Genomic DNA, 23,250 nt, shown 5'->3' with positions numbered 1-23,250 from the left:
ATAGATGCAGGAAAACAAAAGCAGGTGGTGGAGTTTTGGCTAGCGAGCGTTGCCTGCGGACGGCTCAGAGCCCAAGGCCCACTTGCTCTTTGTCTAAAATGATACATGGTCCGGGGTTAGAGAATGTTGGGATCAGACCACAGTTAGAGGCTCAAAAGAGTGAAAATGGAAAAGTTTTCTGTGACAAAGTCTAGTGCCTCAGCGTGATTTCAGGCCACATCTGTGTGTTGTGAACCATGTAAGATTATCAGATGGTGCCCTATGGTCTGGAAATTTTGATCAAATGAGTTGCAGGGAGACAGATAAGCAGAAGGCACATGGAGGAGGCTTGTAGTGAAGATGTGGTACAGTTTTGCACAGGATGTGTTAAGTCCAAAGGTGCTCTCCCTGGGGCGCCCGGCTGGGCTCAGTCCATGGAGCCCGCGGCTCTTAATCTCTGCCTTCTAAGTTCGAGCCCCACGTTGGACATTGAGATACTCAAAAACAAAAGCTTAAAAAAAAGGGGGGGGGGCTCTCACTGTAGTCGTACTGGGTCCTTTCTCTAGGTGGGATCTCAGAAGGGGATGGGGAGTCCCCTGAATGGGTACGCGAGAGAACGAAGCGCAGGTGTCTAAGATGAAATGGGGAACAAGGGATGACATGACCTGAGTATCCACAGCGTTGTGTAGCAGGTTGTGTCCGCTTCAGTTCCCTCCAGAAGCGGACCCTGACTCAGATTCAAGTGCATGTGGTTTAACAAATGATGCCAGGACAGCCTGTCGGGGAGCAGGGAGTAGGGGAGGGGTAGGGAGAAGGGAAGGGCGCATTACGCAGCCAGCTACCACTGTGGGCAACTGAGCGTGAGCTCACGTAACAGCTTTGGGGTGAAGGTAAAAGACACGTCTTGGAGTCACTCTGCTCGGGCCTGAGGATGCTGGGATATTTATGGCCCATTGGACAGTTTCTGGGCATTTTCATTTGCCTTTAAGCGATTACAGTGGCGCTACCTGGCTTAGAGAGAGTTCTCAGGTCCTGAGATAAAGATTCAGGCTATCAGGAATTAGGCCAGTCCTGGCAAACTATGGGATGCTGGATTCTAGGAAATAAACTGAGGGTTGCTGGAGGGGGTGCGGGCGTGGGAGATGGGGTAACTGGGGTGATGGGCATGAAGGAAGGTACGTGAGGTGTTACAGGCATTGGGTGTTACAGGCAACTGAGGAATCACTGAAGTCTGCCTCTGACACTAACAATACGCTATATGTTAACTAAATTGAATTTAAATAAAGAATTTTTAAAAAAGGGGGGACGCCCGTCTGGGTGGCTCAGTGGTTGAGCATCTGCCTTTGGCCCAGGGTGTGATCCTGGGGTCCTGGGATCGAGTCCCGCATCAGGCTCCCTACTTCTCCCTCTGCCTGTATCTCTGCCTCTCTCTCTCTGTGTCTCTCATGAATAAATAAAATAAAATCTAAGAAAAAACCATTTTTTTAAAAAAGGAAACAATAATAAAGGGATGTCCCCAAGGGGTGAGCAGTTTGTAAGAAAGACTATTAAAGGAGTAATCATCCTCTTAACTATGAAAAAAAAAAAAAAAGAAGTTAGTCCAATCCTGATGAGGCTGGAGGAATAGAAGTAGGAAACTGACTGCTCTTACTACACTCTCCCTCTGCTAGAAATTTAAAAACCCTGTCCTGTTTAATCCTTACCAGAGCATCCAAGAGAGCCAGTTCTCATTTACACACAGAGAAAGAGGCACTGGGAGCTGCTTTATTTGCCCAAAGTCATGCAGCCTGTGTTCCACTCCTTTGGTTACACCTTCCTAGACTTTTTTTTTTTTTTTTAATATTGAAGTAAATTCACGTAACATCAATTAGACAATTTAAAGAGGACCATTCAGCAATATTCCTATATCCACAGTACCGGGCAGCCGCCACCTCTATCTAGAGCCAAACCATCTTCATCACCCTACAAGGTGGCCTTGTACACATGAAGCCCTTGCTCCTCACTTCCCCTCCCCCAGCCCCCAGCAGCCACCAATCTACATCTGTCTCTATTGATTTGCCCATTCTGGATATTTCTTATAAATGGAATCATGTGCTTTTTGTGCCTGGCTTCTTTCATTGCAGCATGGTGTTTTTGAGACTTATCCATGCTGGAGCAGCAGGTATTAGTATTTTTTTCTGTGTGTGTCCGAGTCACACTCAGTTGCATGGATATACCACGATTTGCCTCTCCGTTCATCCGCTGACGGACACACAAGCTGTTTCCCCTCCTGGACCATTGTGAATAGTGCTGCTATGAAAGTGTGCGTACATGTATTTATTTGAATCTTTGTTTTCAGTTCTTCTGGATATAAAACTAGGAGTGGACGTGCCGGGCCATGTGTGATAATTTTGTATTTAACTTTTCAAGGAACCATCCTACTCTTTTTGGAGGGACCCTTCTCCTCTATTTAAATGTTAGAATTTGGGACACCTGGGTGGCTCCGTGGCTCAAAGGAGTATCTGCCTTTGACTCAGATCATGATCCTGGGGTTCTGGGATTGAGTCCCACATCGGGCTCCCCACAGGGAGCCTGCTTCTCTCTCTGTCTATGTCTCGGCCTCTCTCTCTGTGTCTCTCATGAATGAATAAAGATAGGCTCTTTTTTAAAAAAAAGTTAGAATTTCTTGAGATTCAATTCTTTTTTCTTTTTTTCCTTTTTTTTTTTTTAGATTGTATTTATTTAAGAGAGAGAGAGAGAGAGCACAAGAAGTGGGGAGGGGGATGGGAGAGGAAGAAAGAGAATCCTAGGCAGACTCCATGCTGAGCACGCCCTACACAGGACTTGATCCCATGAACCTGAGATTATGATCTGAGCCAAAAATCAAGAGCCAGATGCTTAAGTGACTGAGCCCCCCCGGTGCTTCTTCCTTGAGGTTCAATTCTAAGCCACTCTCCTGCTTTCTCACTCAATACTTTCCTGCAGGTCACCCGTACCCACGGCTACACTTACCAACCCCACGCCAAGGATCCCCAGACCTCTGCTCTGAGCTCTAAATATTGGTCAGTGTCAACCGGCTGGCTGACATCTGCCACTGGATCTATTCTAGAACTGAACCAACCTGGGCCTGGTCCTGACCAGCTTCACCAGTCTCTGTGATCGCCAAGCAGCATCAGCATCCACTTTGATGTGCAAACCAGGAACTGGGGTTGTCTTGGACACTTTCCCTCCCGACTCCCCTTTTCTGTCTACCACCAAGCACTGTCGATTTTCCTTTCTAAATGACTTTTAACTTTGTGCAGTCCTCTGTCCGCTGCCATCTCTCTTAGCCATACTCACACAGATACGCTGGCATGGCTGACTCCATCCACCTTCTCATCCGTCTCCCTGCCCATAGGTGTAGCCCCCTCCCATCCATTCTCCAAACCTATCGAAAGGGATTTCTTAAGAATGCAGACCAATCTGACCACAACACCTCTACCTTCTCCATGGCTTTTAGAGTAAGCAGCACCTTCTCTGCTGGACCTCTGGGCTCATTTTGAGCCACTCCCACTTCCCTCCTGCTGCACTGGCCTTGGTTTTGCCAGGTGATTCTGTGGTCTCCTACCTCAGGAAGTGGTCTCCACTGTTCCCTCTACCTGGAGCGTAGCCTTGTACACTCCTACGCCTTTTTCAGTTCTAGTCTCCCCCCTCCTTCTAGAAACCTCCCTGCCTTTCAGATGAGATCAGCTTCCCCCACAATATGTTCTGATCATTATCACATTTGTGTAATTAGTAATTAACGTCTGCTTCTCCCCTGGACCGTAAGCTTTTTGGAAGCGGGACAACATCAATTTTGCTCCATCTAATGTTAAGTTTGGACTTAAACGCAGCTGCCACACAGTGAATACTCACGAGATAGGTGTTAACTACGTGAATTAACTAATGAATGAGAAATGGAACTCCACCTCAAGGCTGATTTCACATTCTTCTCTCTCCATGGCTCCCCTTTGCCCTATTCTTAAAACAGGAATGTCCTTGAAAATTGGGCGGAATTTCCTCCCAAACATGGAAGGAAACAGAAAAACAGAAAAAAGGTGGTTGAAAACCATCTGGCTGGTTCCCAGAGCTCTGTCATGGGCAACTGCTCTTTGAACTCACTCCTGGGTGGGAACCAGCTTCGGTGGGGAGAGAAGACCAGAGAACCCACTCCCAGCTCTCACCACTGGCACAGGGAAAAGTATAAACTGCTCACCCATGTCCACACAGTTTGAACAACATGTAACCCTTTTAGAAATGGCTTTAGCCCTTTTACATTGTACGTTTCCTTCATTCTGAAAGAATTTCAGCAAGATAAAAAGGCTGCCTCAAACCCTTTATGGAAGAAAGGAAATCGAATGAATGAATGAGTTACGCGTGACTTAGTAAGTATTGAGAGAAGGAAGGGCGAAGCTGTTGGGGGGGCCCGGTGTGGACAAGTAGAACACAGTGCAATTTGTCCCCAGGCCCTTAGACATGATGCTAATGATGGGGTCTCTGCAGAGCTGGACACGACTCCAGTTCTCAATCATGGTTTCCTGCTCCTCAGGGGTCATTCCCAGAGGGGCTGAAATGGCATTAGAAATGACTCGCATCCACCATAAGGTTTAAGTGACAGCCCACACCTGGAAGCCCTGAAATGGTGTCGGAGAAGCCAAAGCATAAGGTAATCCTAGGTAAGCTCTCCGAGGAGGGCAGCAAGAGGGGAGGAGCCGTCCAGCTTCTAGACCAGGAAGCACCTACCCAGGTTGATTTCAAGGCTAGAATCAATCGTGTAGGTTTGGGGTTGCATGCAAGCCCCTGCCTGCAGGTCAACTGGAAAGAAACCTGGAGTCACTCTTCCCTGCTTGGGGGCATTGAGTCCCTCTTGGCTCCAGTCAAGGGGTGTCGGCAGTGGGGAGCACTAACAGATGTCTGACACCAACTCAGGAAGTCCGAGTGTGAGTGAGTCTCCCCACCCCCCCAGGCCACAGTGAGTGTCTGGGGACTCACCCGGGGCAGGCCCACTGGTGCTGGCTCATCTGGTCTTCCCTGATGTTCTGGCCCTCTCTCTCTCTCTGGCCAGGCAGGCGGGAGGTGACGGCTCAGTCCCGCCTCATGATCCCGCTTCTCTCTTGCTGCAGCCACCAGACTTGCTTCTAAAGGCAGCTGCAAGCATTTCCCTACTGGGCAACCACACACGTAGAATGTGTGTGGCGTCCCTACGTGTGTTTTTCCTTCCGGTTGCTGCAAGTGATGTTGTCTCGGTTCATTTCCTCTCTGTGCCACAGTTGTTTTTTTTTTTTTTTTTTTTTCTGATACACTGAGGGTGATCTGTAGTTTAGGGACAGGTGAGAAGTCTAGCTCTGATCTGGACTGCTTGCTACTTTGAGAACTAGAGGTGATCTTTATTATCACGATGAAATTCAGGGGAGTGCCATAAGCTCCTTCCTAGGCTGCATGGAAGCAGACTTTTTTTTGTGGTTTTTATGGACTTAATGTATTCTAAAGAGTTCCACTATAGATTGACATGAAACATCTTTTCATTTAACCAGTATTTATTGATTCTATGCACGGTACCTGCTAGCCTTTGAGTACCCACATGGAGAATTCCCATTTCCAGGGTGGTATAGAACTGGAGACTGTGCATTTGGAAGGGAATTTGCCAGCTACTTAGTCTCAAACCTTTTGTCTTCTTGCTGTGTGCTTTGGAGTAGCACCCAAGTGGTATGGTCTGAAGCTAACCACCTGGTGCTTGCCTTTAAATGCTTTTGATCTTTCTGTGACTCAGCTTCCTCATCTGTAAAATGGGAGTAGTCATAGGATTGTTGTGGGAATTAAGTGAGGCGTTACATGTAAAGCACTCAAGGAGTGGCTGCCACAAGTATATGAGTGTTTGCTATTATCATTAGTGGCAAATGTTATTATTATGAGCTTTCTTTGCTTTTTTTTGCCTTCTCTTCCCCCTCCTTATCCCTTGCTGATGCCTAGAAATGACTGGGGGACAGAGAAGATGGAGGAGAGAGGGAGACGGTTTGAACAAAAGTGGCATGGGATGCTCCTGTTTGCTCTAGTATCAAGACAAGGAAAGCACTGTCCTGGGCCCTCCCTTCATCCTCGCCCTCTGTTCATGCTGTATATTGCATACCAGCAACTTCAGTTTTGTTATTGTCATTTTGTTTTGTTTGAATTTTCTGCAATCCTCTGAAATTCAGATCCATGTCATTTATTTTAAATGTCGAGCTGGTCTGAATCATATTAAGGAAATACTTGCCCATAAGCAGATGCCTCATTTATTTATTTATTTTTAAAGATTTTATTTATTTATTCACGAGAGAGAGAGAGAGAGGCAGAGACACAGGCAGAGGGAGAAGCAGGCTCCATGCAGGGAGCCTGATGTGGGACTTGATCCCAGGACTCCAGGATCACGCCCTGGGCTGAAGGCAGACACTAAACCACTGAGCCACCCAGGGATCCCCAAGATGCCACATTTAAACAAAGAAACAAACCCTCAGCTCAATGCCTTGTGTAATTAGGATTTATAAATAAATCAATAAGAAGAATATCTATGGCAATCTTCATACACATGTTGTATCCATAGGTGTAATTAGCAATATTCATGGTAAAAATATCATCTGTTTTTCTTTCTCTCTTTTTCTTAAAAAAAAAAAAAAAACAAACTACTCTTGTGTACATGCTGCATATCAGGAACTGTTTCCAGATTAGAGGTAGAATTATCCTATTCTCAAGTTTTTATTTTATAGTGCAGCGTATCCATACTAAATCGAGTGGAACAGAAGCATAGACTGTACATATTTTTTTTCCAACATGTCCCTCCATGCATTTCCCATTCTTCCATAACCTGTGATATTTTCTCCATTAGATATTCAAGCAGTCTGAATTTAAATGTATCAATTTCAGAAAAAATAACTTACAGTTATACATAATACCTAAAAGGTTAATGCTATCGAGTTGTCTCCATAAGTCAGTTACACCCTACATATACAAGAAGGTGGAGCTTGACTTTTTATACATAAAACATTTGAATTTGTCACCTTGATTATCCTTAATTCTGTTCTTTTGTCTACATCCTTATGGCCTCCTTTCCCACTTGGAGCTGCCTGCATATCTCATGCCTGAGGGCTTCAGAATGGAGAGAGAGAGAGAGAGAGAGAGAGCATGTCTGTCAAGGCAAATGGAGGAGCTCAGACTTTGTCCAAACACAGATCACACTTGTTCTAGAAAAACAAGTGAGATGTTTTTTTCCCACTTGGAAAGATGAAGGTTCCTATGTCTGTTTTCCTACTTAGAATTTTTTCCTTCTTCTTTTTTCTTGGTTTATTTTCTTCTTTCTTGATTAGTGACAGGTTGTATCATGTGTCAGGATTTTGACAAAGCCCAGAGAGTTCTGACAACAAACAAACAACTGTAATTTCTAATCACTCTAACCAATGAAGACCGTGTTTACATTTTCATTTTTATTTAAACAATCTTCTTGACTACTTTAATTAGCTTCTTCATGCCGGCTCGGTTAGCACCACAGAATGGTTTATAACTACCTGTTAAGCAGTAGCCAAATCCCAGGCAACTGTTTTGAATTTGTCATGGGTGTTTGGTCCAAGGAGAGACTGTTGTATGGAGTGGAGTCTAAGGGGTGGGGAAGGCAGAAGGGAGGAGTATTAGAGAAGATAAAAAGTTAAAAAAAAAAAAAATCTATGGCCAAGTTTTTTTTTTTGTGTGTGTGTGTGTGTGTGTGTGTGTGTGTGTGTGTGTATTTATGATTCCATTTGTGTGACTCATTTCCCTCCATGGCTGAATACAGTATTAGCCATAGGGAATCAGCTACCCACTGAGGAATTTAAATGAATATGCCCAAGAGTTGGTTTGGCAAATTTTAAGAGCAAACTTGACTGGTATTATAATGTGTGCCTCATCCCTTCTCAGGAATGGGAGTCAATCTTGTGGTTTTCATTTTTAGATGAAGAAATCAGAGCTCAGAAAGATCCAGTTCATTTGTCCATTCAGCAGCTGTTGCCTACCTGCACACTTCCGTGAGCTTTCCCAGGCATGTTCGGTACACTAGTCCCAAGACACAGGGCCTGCCCTCAAGATAATCTGGTGAGAAAACCATTCCCATGAATTGGTTCACTCAAATACTAAAAGCATTAATTGAGCAAGTGCTATGATAAATAAAAAAATGAATGACAATCAGCTCCTCCCTTAAGAGAGACTGCCAGCTAGTAGGCCTAGCAAAACAATTTTACCCATCTTCCTTTTCTGCTCTCTTGCCACTTAACAACCCTCTTTTGCCCTTATCACAGGACATCTTTGTCTTTCCCCTCACCCATTCTCCCAGTTTATCAACCAAGTCCCCAGTCCCCAGTCCCCAGTCCCAGGACCTCACGACCAGCTATTTTGGCAATGCATTAATGTTGATTTCCTCGTTCCTATTCTTCTGGGTATTTGTGCATTTCCAGCCATCAGTGGAAGCTCAGTCTACTTTCATGCTCCAGAGTCACCCAGCCTCGCTGGCAGAAGTTGAGAAAGGCTGATTTGTCTCCTTGCAGATTCTCCCCCAACAAGCCCCACTGAGGCCCTTCTGCAGCTTGGGAATCTTCTCGTGCATCTCCCACAGACTATCTGTGAAGTTTTCTTTCCATTCTTTTCCCCACCCACCCTCTATCAGCTCTGTGACCAGCCCTCACCTGGTGCCACGTGGAGGGTAAGGGCTGATGTGAGTTCTAGCGACTGCATGGTCTCTGCAGACCTTGGCTCTCACATCCTCCTGTTCCTCATTTTCTGCAAATTCTCCAACCCTTTGAATTATAGCTTCTAGCATTGCCACCTGACTAATAATACGAGTCAGAACTACCTTCTTTTATGTTTATCCTTAGGAGGTAAAGTGACATTTGCAAAGATGAAACCATTCTTCTAGTTCGCAGAACATCTGTCTGAAGAAATGTGGACAAAGGGAAGAAAGACTAAATTATTTTTAAGAGGTCACTGATGGCAAATTTAAAAGGTTCCAATTTATTGGAAGCATTCGTTGCATTTAGACATCTGTCAAACAGCAAGCACTTACTTCTCCATAACTTGTATCCTGACTACCTATCCCTCTTCTGGGTGGTAACCATTTTTGGCTTCCCCCCAAAATAATTGGGAAAATCTTGTTAGTATTAATTTTTTCATAATTAAAAAAATATTTTATTTATTCGAGAGACACACACACACACACACACACACACACAGAGAGAGAGAGAGAGAGAGAACAAGCGGGATGAGGGTAGAGGGAGAAGCAGACTCCCACTGAGCAGGGAGCCCTATGTGGGACTCGATCCTGGAACTCCAGGATCATGACCTGAGCTGAAGGCAGATGCTTAACTGACTGAGCCAACCAAGTGCCCCTTTTTCATAATTTTTAAAATTCATGTTTTAAATCTAAAAGTAATAAATTTATATGGTAAAAAACTAATATTGCAAGTAAAACTAAGGTGCCTTTTGACCGTCAGCTTTGATTTCAATTCCCTCCCCTGCTTTGCCCGCAGTGAATCCCTGCTATCTGTCTGGGATGTATTCTTCTGAGACATTTTTTGAGTATTTATGTGAATATATATAAGCACTGTCAGTTTGCAGTTGGGCACACGTGCCACCCCGCCCTTGAGCGTGCTTGTGCACACATACAGAACACGAGACTGAAACCATTCTATTGCACTCGGTTTCTGAGGGAACTGTATAAACTGCTATTCTGGTTTCACATGCAAATAGCAATTTGAAAACAACATCTTATTCATGAGAATATAAAAAATAAAACAACGTGGCTGCCGTGGATGGTTGAAGCAATTGGACTCCTCTGTGGGTCAGACTTTTGCTCATTTGTGTTCTAAATATAGAAAAACGAGGATTTATGCCCAGCTGGTCTCTGAGTGGAGACTCCCAGATCAAATACCTAAGGTCCAGTAGTCATTTGTTAAGGTGAATTTCTGGACTTTCCTCTCTGCCTACATGATCCCATAGCTAAAACTCAAGTCAAATCATGTCTCTCCCTAGGTAGGTGTGTGGCTCCTGACCACAAGCCCAGGCCTTGGCAGGGACTGCTATGCACTGTTTGTAATCATTTCTAGCCAATTTTCTCTCTATACTAGCTGGCTCTTTATCCTTCCTCTTCCTGGAACATTTTCTATCTTCTCACCTGTCAGAGCAGCCTCCGTGCATAACCACATAGGGAGAGATGACTACTTCAAAGACTGAGAAATACTTTCTACTGATTCCCAGTACTTGAAACCTCAGCACTGTTTTATTTTCCTTCTAGATCTTGGACAATTATTTTCCACTAATACAATAAAATTTAAAAGAGAACTCCAATTTATTCTTTCTCTATTTTCACCACAACTTCCTATTATATAAGCAAAAGCCTTGAGTCCACATGTTCACAGAAGCCCAAAAGCTCAGATCCTCAAAAGGCAGATCCCCTTGCCTTTCCTCCCCTCTTCTTCCTTTCAGGCTCAACTTTCCTGATAGAGGAGTCTACATCCTGTGCCTTTATGTTCACACCTTCCATCCCCTCCTTCCCCATTGCATTTCTTCCATTCAGACACCTGGATCCCACCCCAGCCCTCCGTGGAGGTTGTCATTATTGATGTCATCCAGGGATCCTATGTGATGAAGCCAATACAAAGTCTTTCCCACTGTTGGCATTTAAAATGACTGATCACCTCTTCCTGCCCAGTCTTCTTCATTCTTTCTTTGGGGGACCCCATTCAGCCCCGGCTCACTTCATGGCTCACTGCACCTCCTCCACTTGCTGCCCCCCACCATGTCTCACCATTGGGCTGCATACATTGTGACTCTTCTGCTCTCTCTGAATGGGCTCCCATTTGGGTGTGGGGCCAGCCTTCAGCCCCTGGACTCTCCAGTAGCATCATCATCAAACACTTAGTCTCTGTCTTAGTCAGTGCTGGTTGCTTTCACAAAATACCATGGGGCCTGGGCAGTTAAACAAGAGATAGTTATTTCTCACAGTTCTGGAGGCTGGAAGTCTGAGATCAGGGTGCCAGCATGGTCTGTTTCTAGCTAGAGCCTTCCGATTATTTGTAGATGGCCACCCTCACATGGGGAAGAGACAATCTCTTCTGTGTCTCCTCTCATGAAGTCACTCACTGATCCTATTATGAAGACTCCATCTTCATGACCTAATAATAATTATCTACCAAAGGCTTCATCTCCTAATACAGTCCTGTTGGGGATTAGGCTCCAACATATGAATTCAGGGAGGAGGAGGACATGAACATTCAGGTTCTAGCAGTCTCTCTGCCTCCAAACATTGCAAATTTCCTTTTCCTTGCTTCTTCGGTTTAACCTGTCACCAAACTCTTGTTTGTTTGTTTGTTTGTTTTTTACTATCAAGTTTTGTTGACCAATTATTTCTGTACACACTCACTGGCACCATCTTAGTTTCGACTTTCATTGCTTAGAGAGTCACAATTCCTAACTGTGACAACCCTGTTCTAGCACACTGTTGGGCACAGGCTGGGTCCTCAGGAGATATTAGTTGAGTAAACATCTTCCCAGTACTAGATATTCTCAAAGGCAAATTTCAAAGCTTCCACCAGCTCCCTGTTGCCTATGAAATAAAGTTGAAATGACTTGGTGGCAGATCAAGATCCATGCTATTCTCTTGGATTCTCTCCTGTTTGTCCACACCTAGAGTGCCCTTCACCTTCCCGTCACTGGTCCCTAATGGTTCATGTCTTCTCATGACACTGGCCTTGTAAAGTTTTTTCCCCTGCTTAGAATGCCCTTCCTTCTTCTCCTTGTGGCAGCCTCCTTTAAGACTGTACTCCTCCAGACAGAGTATTTTTCCTCTTTTCTCTGTCACCAGGACTTCCATTACATTGATTGTATAACATCACAATAATGCATCTACCTTTCCTGGACTTTGAGACTCCTGACAGCCAGGAACCATTGCTTATTCATTCTGGGGACTAAACATTTTACAAAGTGCTTTATGAAGGCCTGGCACCAGAATCATCCATGAAGCTGGTTAAATAGAGATCCCCCAGGCCCCACCCTTGAACTGCTGAATTAGTTTGCTGGAGAATGAACCCTCCCAGGTAATTCCTAAGCATATGAACGTTTGAGAATATGGTTACAGTATCTAACAAATATTTGATGAATAAAGACATAATGAAGAGTCTGCTCTATATCCTTCATTTATCTGAAGGTATATTTTGGCTGGAGAGAGTTCTGGGGAATTTGGCTCAGCCATGGATCAAAGTGACCTAGTGGGAAACAGCCTTGCATTATTCTCTAATCAGGTCATGCAAAGTACCTATTGTCCTGTCCAAATGCCAAATGAAGTCTAGGGTCATTCAAAGCCCTGAAGATGGTTGGCTGTGATAAGAACTAGCAAATTCTTGTTCAAGTGGGAACTGGTATTTGTGGGCATGTTCTACATTTTTAACTCACTAAAACCACGTGCTTAGGGTTCAGTGGTTCATAAGTACCTTCTAAGGAGTCTCGCTGTCTCATTTGCTGTGCTTCTCACCAGTATGGATAACTCTAGTGTCAGTTAATAGTCCTCCCGTGTTGACATTGGGTGGACTGTGAATGAACTCTAAGGGTTTTTAGACTTAGTTGGGACCGATGGATTTGTGAAGGCAAGCAAGCCTTGTTTGGGCCACAAGGTCTCTAAAATGTTCTTTTAAAATTTCTTCTGTGGATTTTGAGCTCTACCAAAAGATTGGCCTAACGAAGACTAATATGCAGCATGTGAATGACCACCCAAAGTATCCTCCATAAATATTTGTTGGATTTGTTATTTACTAAATAATTAAATATCTCCAAAAGTGCATATAACAAAAATGTAGAAACACACTGATATCATTAGGTAGTTGAAACAAACATATGTACCTGTGACATAGAAGAATATTTTAGACATCAAGACTTATGTGAAATTTGTGGTCCTTTGTAGAAGAATTGGGACCTGGGGATAGCACCCAAGAAGAAGGAAGATATAGGTTGACAACTGAGACATTTCCTGGATTGTTCATATCATGTCACAGCTGGACTGAGCCTTAGAAGGTAATTTTAAAAATATTCCTTATTCTTTAATATATTCATTACTTCTTTACTACACAAATGACATATATCCATTGCCCAAAAAAATAATTAAAAGGATGACCTAACCAATGTTACACTGTAGCATATACTCTTTTAAATGTTTTCTTGTATATGTATATTATGATATTATATTGGATTAATTTCCTATTGTTGTCATCACAAAGTACCACAGACTTAATGGCTTAAAAGAAAATACATTTATTAACTTAAAGTTCTCTAGGTTAGAAGTCCAACACAGGTCTCACTGACCAAAAGATAGCATGCTCATAAGGGCTATATTCTTCTGGAGGCTTTAGGTGAGAATCTGTTCCCTTACTTTTTTCCAGCTTCTAGAGGCTGCCCATATTCTTTGTCTCAGGGCCTTTTCCTCTGCCTTCAGAGCCAGCAGTTAAATCCCTATGACCATTCTTCTATAGCCACATCTACTCCGACCACAGCTGGGATGTTTCCTCTCTGATTTTCTGGGTCCATGTCATTAGATTGGATCCCCATGGATAAAACAGGAGCCCATTTCCAGGTCACTAACTTAATAACATCTGCAAAATCCCCTTTTCTGTGTAAAGTAATATATTTATAGGTTCCTAGAATTAGGACATGGCCATTATTCTACATATTGCATATAGAAATTATACAAGTAAAGTGCATGGAAGTTAAGTGATTTACCTAAGATCACACACTGGTAAATAATAAGATTTATTAAACTCTTTCAGAGTGCAAGAATCTGATGCAATGGAGACTTGTGATAAAGAGATGTAGGGAAGAACTGCAAAGAGTTTCAATAAACATAGAACCAAGCTTCTCAGGAACTGGCACCTCATTCTTAGTCTATAGATGCCATGATCTTGTTGATTTCGCAACAGCAGGCATCCATGGTACCAATAAAGCCACTGCCTAAAACTGCTGCCATTCTTAAACATTTTTTTTTTTAAGATTCTATTTATTTATTCATGGGAGACACACACACACACACACACACACACAGAGAGAGAGAGAGAGAGAGAGAGAGGTGGAGACACAGGCAGAGGGAGAAGCAGGCTCCACGCAGGGGAGCCCAACGTGGGACTTGATCCTGGGTCTCCAGGATCAGGCCCTGGGCTGAAGGCAAGCACCAAAGCGCTGAGCCACCCGAGGATCCCCACTGCTGCCATTCTTAACCCCCTTCTCGCTCTCGCCAATGGCCTTCCTTTACTGCTTAGCATCCTAGTTTCTACTGACTCATCATGGTTTCTGTCCAGGGCCTTCTCTCCATGAGTGTCTCGGTTTCTGTCACCCTCTGTCACTTGTATTTCTGTCTTTGTGTCACCTTCAAGTTTCCCAAAAGAAAGAATCTGAAAGAGTCTGTTGGTCACTATAGGGCACTGGACATCCCTATCTAACAGGGGGTTCCCACTGGGTTATCTCATTGGCTGCCTGCCAGTTTATGGGTGGTTGTCTTTAAAAACAATGGACACTTCCTGGTTCCATCAGCGAGAATCACAGAGTCAGTCACCACAATCTGTATGTAAGGAATCATGCAGATCACATGCCTCCGAATAGGAGCACAAACAAGTGGGTGCAAAGAGATTCTTCTCCAAAAGCTAGGCCAGAATGTCTTCCCAGTGCACCCCTGGATTACACACCGCAGTTGAAATCTTGGAACTAAAACTAGAATAATCTAGCTGAATGAAAGAGCGTAAGTCAGGGATGAATGAAAGGAAGACAACATCGGTCAGAACTAAGACTGAATATGGACATTTTGAAAAGGTCTCAGTAATTGTTTTCAGGACTTGAAGACTCTAATTGCTGATCTTTAACAAAGTGGCCACAAAGGCTTCTGAAAGTTCTAAAATTATGCATCATTTTTATCAGTAACCAAGACCTCAAGTTGCTCCCACAAACCGCATAGGGTCTTACAAAATAGGCTTTGGAAAGGAGATTCTGATGTTTCTAAAATTTTCACCCATTTCTCCAGCTATATTTGCTCTGAAAGGGAAAAAGCGGTCTCAATAACTTGGAAAGAATGAGTCTAAACAAGTTTCAAAAGGCGAGAAGCTCTCCTGGGCATGCTGAACCCTGCCGCCACCACCCACCCCCTTCCTAATGGAAGAATGTTTCATCTGATATTTTCCACAAAAATGTGTGCTGTGGTCACAGCTCAGCGATGCCAACACAAATCTCAAACACAGCCACCTCCTGACTGAGAAGACAATCTGGGCTGGTTTGGTCTGGACCACAGTGACCAGGGACAGAAGCTGATTTCAAATTTCAATTAATTACATGGGAGGAGAGGACCATCTGACAGACAGGATCTTAGCATGAATGTTTTTTCCCTGGTGTCAGAGGAATGGGGCGCTGCCACATTACATACGACCAGGGCTTTTTCTATGTGGTATAGTGTTTTTCTCCTCCTCTTGTGCTTTTAGAGAGAATGCCAATGGCATGTTGATGTCTCAACTTTCTACACCCTGCGATAATTCATTGAATTCATTCATTTTTTTTTTTTTACTCCGAAGTACAGAACATTCTTTATGCAGTCAACCAAAACCTTGATTTTGAGCCATGACCGCTGTGTTAGGAGCTGGTGACAAACTATCTGGTAAAAATACACAGAGTAGGTTGTGTATGTTGAATACTTTGGCTACAGATAACACAAACATAGAGCTTTTAAAGACTTGAACAACAGTTACTTGTTGCTTCACTAAGCAAGAAGGTTAAGGTTGGTTAATTCAGTAGATCAATAAAGGTCTTGTGTCAGCTCCGTTCCCATGTTTTTGATCTCATGATGGCAAGTGTCTTAGAAGCGTATTCTCAACCACATCCAAATTCAAATAAAAAAATAAAACCGGAATAAAGACACTCCCCACTTTTGGTCTCAGCCTCTTTCTGAAGATGATCTTTTCCCAAGAAGGATATTCTTCTCTCTGCACCATCCCCCAGCAGAAATACCCTCATGTCTTAGGAAGCAGAATTGTGTCCTAAGCCTGTTCTAAGCCTCAACAGCAAGGCAGATGAAATAGTCATAATTGTCTTTAACCAGTAAAATGCTGCCTTTGGAGGTTAGGAAGAGGCTCAGTCTTTCCTGAAGCACAAGACTGCCCCCCACACAAATACAACCCAGCTCCATTAGCAGGAGGAAGAGATTAGCTATAGGAAACCAGCGGGTCTACCTCAGTATGGGACTTCCAGATGACCCAGCAGCACAGGAGAAACACTCCCGACATGCACATTTTGCTCATCAAGTCCAAAAGAACCGTGTTTCAGTATCCACTTTGTTCCTTCTTGCAATCCTAGTTGCAAGATCTTGGGTTAGTTTAACCTTTGGGGACCTCAATTTCTGCATATGTAAAATGGGGTATCATATGTGTCTCACTGGGTTGCTGGGAGGGTCAAGCATATGAGTATATACAGAAAATTTAGCACCATGGCTGGCCCGTAGGAATCCCTTCCTCAACCCCCCAGGCTGTATATGGTCTAGACTGCTAGGTAACTGAGAAGTCGGGCAGCTTGTGTTCTGATTAATGAGCACTGTGAACTTGAGGGAGTACGAAGATTTTGGGGGGAGGTAATACTATCACACTTGCTAGGAACCCCAAGGTTTTTGCTACATGCAATGGATTCTTTGCATTTTCTTCTCTGTCTTTCTGTAGCACTGTTACTCTTGACAATTCCCTCTGTTTTAGAATCCTGTCTTTCTCACGTTCTATAACAACCTTCTCCAGGTTTCCCTCCTGCCTCTCTAGCAATTTCTTCCCAGGCCCCCTTATAAGCTCCTCTTTGCTGCTTACCCCAGAAGCATGTTCTTTCCCTCTGGTATAATCTCACCCATCAATTCCTGAGGTAAGCGTTCATCCTTTCCTATACCTTCAATTCCTAGTCGTATGTTTAGGACACATATTGGACATTAATGTGTATTTCCTTAATCCATTTTTTTATTCAATCATTTGTTCAACAAGTATAGACCGAATGCCCACTATATGCCTGGTACTTTTGCTAGAGATAGAATAATAAATCAAGCAGATCAACCCCTGCCTTTATTAACTTATATTCTTCCTTTAGGGCATCGAGGAATGCCTTTTTGATGACACATTTACACAGGGCCCTGAAAGGAATGAGTGACCCAACCTCAGCCTTGGCAGAGGGAATAATGAGCACAAATGCCCAGGACTGGGACTGTGCTTGGCATCTTCAAGAAATCCTCATGTGGAGGAGCCTGGGTGGCACAGTTGTTTAAGAGTCTGACTCTTGGGCAGCCCGGGTGGCTCTGTGGTTTAGCACTGCCTTCAGTCCAGGGCGTGACCCTGGAGACCCGGGATCGAGTCCCACATTGGGCTCCCTGCGAGGAGCCTGCTTCTCCCTCTGCCTGTGTCTCTGCCTCTCTTTTTCTCTGTGTACACACTCTCATGAGTAAATAAATAAAATCTTTAAAAAAAAAAAAAAAGAATCTGACTCCTGATTTCAGCTCAGCTTATAACCTCAGGGTCATGAGATTGAGCCCTGAATCAGGCTCTATGCTGAGTATGAAGCCTGCTTAAGAGTCTCTGCCTCTCCTCCTCAACTTGTGCTCTCTCTGAAAAAGAAAGGAAGAAGGAGAGAAGGAAGAAAGGAAGAAAAAAGAAAGATCCTCACATAGCTAGAATGAAATCATCCCAGGGAAAGAGAAAGGACCAGAGGGCAGCAAGGGCAGGTCAGGGAGGCCCTCATGGTCAATGTTAGGGCTTTGGAGAAATGGAGAGCAGTGAATGGTTTCAAAGACAGAAGTGTTGTAATCTAACTTATACTCTTAAAGGATCACTCTGACTGCTGTGCTAAGAGACCTAGAAAGCCAGAGTGGAGGCAGGCAGCTCTGCTAGGAGACAACTGCAATAATCAAGGCCAGAAATGATGAGGGCTTGGCTCCAGAAGACTGCGATGTAGTGGTGAAAAAATGGTTGAATTTTGATTCTAATCTGAGGTGAGACCAATAGGATTTTCTGTTGGATGTTGGAAAAGAAAGAAAAGAAAGAAATCAAGATTTGGCTCTGGCAAGAAGAAGGAGTTGTCATTTTCAGAGATGAGGAAGACTGGGGGAGCTGGCAGGGATGGGGACGAAGAGTTATATTGGAGGCTGGTAAGCTCTGTGCTACCATTAGACATTGAGGCAGCTGTTGAGAAAGAAGTTAGATCAGGGGAGAAGTCTGGGCACACAGATGACATTTAAAGTGGTGGCACTAGATGAGAACACCCGAGTGTACACATGGAGAAAGGAAGCAAACTCAAATCTGAGAATCAGGCACAACAACATGGAGAGGTCAGGAGAGGAGGGAAACCAACAGAGGAGTCTGAGAAGGGGTGGCCCAAGGAGGGAGGACCACTCCCAGTGTGTGGGGTCCTGGATGGCCAGTGAAGAGTGTCCAGGGCGATGAGGGTTATCAGCTACTGGTAGGGAGGGGAAATACAATGGTGACTGGGAATTGCCCCACGGATTTGGTGATGTGGAACTTGTCAGTGACATTGACAAAGCAGTTTTGGTTGTGGGTGCAAGTGAGAATGGGAAAGGAAGTTGGAGGCAGCAGTGTAGACAATTTCTTCAAGAAACTCTGCTCTAAAATGACAGAATGGGATGAGAGTGGCAGGAGGGACCAGAGTCAATGGAGGCTCCTTTTTTTTTCTTTTTTAAGATTTATTTATTTATTTGAGAGAGAGAGAGCGAGTGTGTGTGAGCAGGGGCAGAGGCAGAGGAAGAGAAAGAGAGAGGATCTCAAGCAAACTCCCCACTGAGCATGGAGCCCAACCAGGGGCTTGATCTCATAACTCTGAGATCATGATCTGAGCCAAAATCAAGAGTCGGACGCTCAACAGACTGAGCCATCCAGATGCTCTGAGGCTCCTTTTGTTTTTAAGATAGATTTAATGTGCTTCAATGATAATTGAAAATCTAATAGAAAGGGGCAATTTAATGACACAGGAGAGAGGGGAGTGAACTGTTGGAATGAGGTCTTTGAGCAGGATAAAGGCATGGGAAGTAGGACATAGTGGAGAGGCTGGCTTCCACTGGGGGGGTTAGCGTGGCTGCTTCACAGTATGGCTGTTTTGATATTCGCTTCTTTTTTTTTTTTTTTTTTAAAGTAAGCTCAATGCAGGGCTTGAACTCATGACCCTGAGATCAAGAGTCACGTGCTTTCCTGACGGAGCCAGCTAGGCGCCCTTTGGCATTCATTTTGTTTGGCCAACAGCCTGTATGGGCCTTGAACTGATACTAGCCCCTCATGCAAGCGCATACCCTAGATAGCAGCCTGCAGTCACAAGCAAATGCAAGTTCCTGATATGACTTCCCCAACAGCCCTTGTGAGCAAGTCCCCCCCACCTCCCAAAGCCTTCCTCTTCTGTGTTCCTTAAATAAGACCCCCTGGATCTTACCAAAACCCTTTTCATTGTGATTTGAACTGGCCAATCTGTTCTCAGCTTGAGAACCCCAAACCCTGACCCTAATAAAGGTAGTGCCCTAGGTTCTCTGCCTTGACCTTCCTGCCTTGTACTTGCCCCAGGACCAATGAGTCATAAACCTCTTGCCTTCAATTTCTCTTGTGTTCTTTTATTGAACCGTGGCTGACCATCCTGCATCCTGTATTCCACGTTAACAAATGGTAATTTAACAAAGTCAAAAAGCTTCTCTTGAAGAAGGGCAGACTATGGGCACAGGGTCTGAGTAGATGCAGGACCTCTGTGGACTGTTTCTATTATCTCTGAGAAATAGGAAATAAGCTTGTCAGCTAAGACAGAAGTCTGGAAGGGAGTTTAAAGAGAAAGGGTAGGATGTGAGATAATCATCTTGAAAGACGAATGAACTTGGGAGATATGGTGGGATCACTGGTCAGTAACCCAGTGAGAACTGAGGCTGAGGCTATTGTATGTTGGCTTCAAAATCTATTTTTGAACCCTGATATCTTTCCTGAATTCTGAGCTCACATATCTGCCTATTGTTGATCTTTATCCCCTGCCTTCTCATGAGAAAATTAAAGCTCTTATCTCTTTGCCCACCTCTACCCAGTGCTCTTCTGCTCCCCCATTTCCAAAGCAGAACAATAAAACCTTTGAGTAGCTCATACACTAGTGAAGGACAATACATATATATATATATATATTACATATATATTTTTTCTGCAATTGAAAACACTGGAGGAGAATCATGATTTTTGGAGGAATATTATTCGTTCAGTTTGGACATTCCTGCCAAATTGTCTATGAGAGATCCCAGTGGGAGTGGTGAGCAGTTTAGCTGATACACATTGAATGACTGACTACCCAGCCTGATATTATTCCTCTGGTAGTTATGAGGCCTGCATATGGCCTAATGTGCCTCTGATCCCCTTGGGTCTCTTATCAAACTACAGATGGTGATTCAGTAGGTCTAACACCAGGCTTCAGATTCTGTAGTTCTTAAAAGATCCCAAATGATACCAATGATACTGGTCCACAAATCTCACTTTGAGGTTTAAAGGTTAGGAGACAGTAACCCACACAGATTATTTCAATTTAATGTGTTAATTGCTATAATAAGAAGGGAGCTATATGAACATAGGTTAGCAAATAGATAAGGCAAAACCATGGAGATTTGTTTGCTTGCGAATGAAAGAATGTGTTCTTCATTCTGAGAAGGATATAGAGCCATGGAAGGATTTGAACATCGGAGTGACAATGCTTGAGCATTTGTCATTTGAACATTGGGGTGCAAAATGCACTTTGGAAGTCAACCATGTGTCAACTACTCTTCAGGCAGTGGATGTAGAGAATGAACAGTTAACAGACAACCAAGGTCTTGTCTTCAGGGAGCTTACATCCTGGAAGGGTTAGACAGGTAGTAATAAGAAAACAAACAAATAAGGTAACTTTAGATTGTAGAAGTGTTGTAAAAATATAATAACGGTTGATGTGATTGAGCCTCAGGGGACTGCTCTAGCAGGAAGTAGTTGCTGAGCTCAGAACTAAGCCTGCAGTGGAGCCAGTCCTGCAAGGATCTGGGGCAAGAACATTCTGGGTAGAGGGAGCAGCAGGATGGTGGCCTTGGGCAGGAGTGAGCTGTAAGGTGGGAGAATCAATCAAATTGGTGTGACTAGAGCCTAGTGATCAAGGGGTAAAGGGTAGAAGATGGGGTCAGTAAGATGAACAGGGGCATGCAGGGGCTTTGAAAGCTGTGAAGAGTTTGCATTCCATTTTATTTTTTTTAATATTTTTATTTATTTATTCATGAGAGACATAGGGAGAGAGGCAGAAATATAGGCAGAGGGAGAAGCAGGCTACCAGGACCCCGGGATCACAACCTGAGTCAGCTGCCAAGCCACCAGGGTACCCCTCCATTTTAAATGTGGGAGTAAAACAATCCACTTTTTAAAAAAGAACTCTTGTGACCCTGTAAAGATGGGATTGTGAGTATGCCTGCAGGTCAGGTGCAGTGTGGATTCTTTGGACATGCTCAGAACTGTGCTTTAGAAAGAGGAATCTGTTAGCAACATGTAAAGTAGCTCAGGGAGGCAAGAGTAGCTCTTCCGAAATGGCTGTGGTTGACTGTTAAGAAGAGTGTGAACTGGGGAAGTCAGACTCTGGCTTCCAAATGAGGCAGTGGGAAGTGAGAAGAGAAATTCAAATAATACTCAACTCTCTTAAGCCAGGCACAGAGGCTAGGACTTTCTCACTAATACCCTCATTTAATCCTGCCACAGTGCTGGCAACAAAAATCAGTTTCTGGGGTTTCAGCTCAGACTTAATGGAAAAGAGAGATCCAAGGGCATCCGGTTGTCAAAACATAAATGCTTCAGGTGATTTTTAAATTCAAGGGCAATTGGGACCTTTGTGTGGGGCTCCATCTTTCTGCTCAAAGGAATGGAAGTAGTTCTCCATAAGCCTTCCTGCCTTTTTAAAAAACTCTGTTGATTAACTTACAACCCAAGGAGTGACATTGTAGGAATTCCAGGATGAATCCACCTTAAAAATACCAACCAGCAAGGTTAGGGAGTCTACTAAGGAAGCATCTCTGCTCCCTGCTGGGGGTGGTGTGAAATGTTGCTGGGGGTGTTAAGGTGAAGGCAAATCTTGGTGTGATGCTTTAAGCTACAATCTGCATTTGTATTTTAATGTAAATGAGTTTCAGATCCTTCTTGAGAGGAACTTTGGGCTGGGAAACCATGGAGGGTTCTGGGCCCAGAACTGGGGGCAAATGGGAGTAGAACGGAGAAAGGGAAAGGGGAAGGAGGTCGCACCAGAGCACTGAACTTGACTTCCTTTCCACATTTGTCAGGAGCCCACCCTCTTCCTGAGCAGAGGCTCTTAAAATGCTGAAGGAAGAAGAAAAATCTGGTTTTATAACTTTGCATTATCTGTGCTTGATTAGATTCTAATGGGGCCTATACACATCTGGTTGGTTGCCCTCAAATATGCTTTTTTTTTTTTTTTTTTTTTTTAAGGGAACGGGGCCCTGAGTGGCTCCATTAAACATCCAACACTTGATTCCAGCTCAGGTCATGATCTCAGGGTCGGTTGTGGGATCGAGTCTGCGTTGGGCTCCAAGGTCAGTGGGGATTCTGTTTGAAGATTCTCTCCCTTGGCCTCCCCCCCACCCCGCCCCATCTCTAAAATAAACAAATTTTTTAAAAAGAGAGAGAGAAAGAGAAACTCTGCTCTGCATTTTAACCCCTTTCCTTTGTATCTTCGGGGCTCTGTTCAGCCTTCTCCAGACCAGGAAAGATTTCGTGGGCACAGGGGGGCTCAAAGGTAGAGCAGGGAGGTGCACTGACATTCAATTTCATAGAATAGAGAGATAACAAAAGTGGAAAGAAGGAAGGCCATCACTCATTGAGTACCAACATATTGAGTGTGCCCACGTCTGTGTGGACACTTGTCATGAACAGTATCTCAGAGGCTCTTCTTCTTCCTCTCCTTGAATCTCTAGTACTTGAGACCAGCCCCTATGGTGAACACACCTGCTGCTGAGTCATTTGTGCATTAGTGATAACTAATATCTACCAAGCATGTAATACATGCCAGGCGTTTTACAGGAATCTCCTCATTTAATGCTCCCAAGAGATGGGTCACATTTGTATCGTCCTTTTCAGATAAAGTAACGGAACCCTGGAAATGCTAAGTGGTTTGTCCAGAATCAACAGGGTACAATTCAAATCCAGGCCACTGGATTCTAGAGATCCTGTATTTAGTCATCATGTGATA

General features: G+C 44.0%; 1 protein-coding gene across 2 annotated transcripts in view; it reads right to left on the bottom strand.

Moving 5' to 3' along the window:
- The window catches only part of NEDD9 (neural precursor cell expressed, developmentally down-regulated 9), a 186,722-nt gene extending 181,568 nt beyond the window's left edge, over nt 1-5,154 (bottom strand). Inside the window, exon 1 of one of the 2 annotated variants that reach the window (XM_041770806.1) lies at nt 4,969-5,154. The gene's annotated coding sequence lies outside the window, so the exon portion shown is untranslated. Of the gene's footprint in view, nt 1-3,565; nt 3,650-4,968 lie in introns of those variants that run through there. The other variant, XM_041770807.1, reaches the window with a different exon arrangement.
- Nucleotides 5,155-23,250: the final 18,096 nt, after the last annotated feature.

This window comes from Vulpes lagopus, chromosome 10, assembly GCF_018345385.1.
Source record: "Vulpes lagopus strain Blue_001 chromosome 10, ASM1834538v1, whole genome shotgun sequence".
NCBI lineage: Eukaryota > Metazoa > Chordata > Mammalia > Carnivora > Canidae > Vulpes > Vulpes lagopus.
This window is presented reverse-complemented; position numbering and strand designations above follow the sequence as displayed.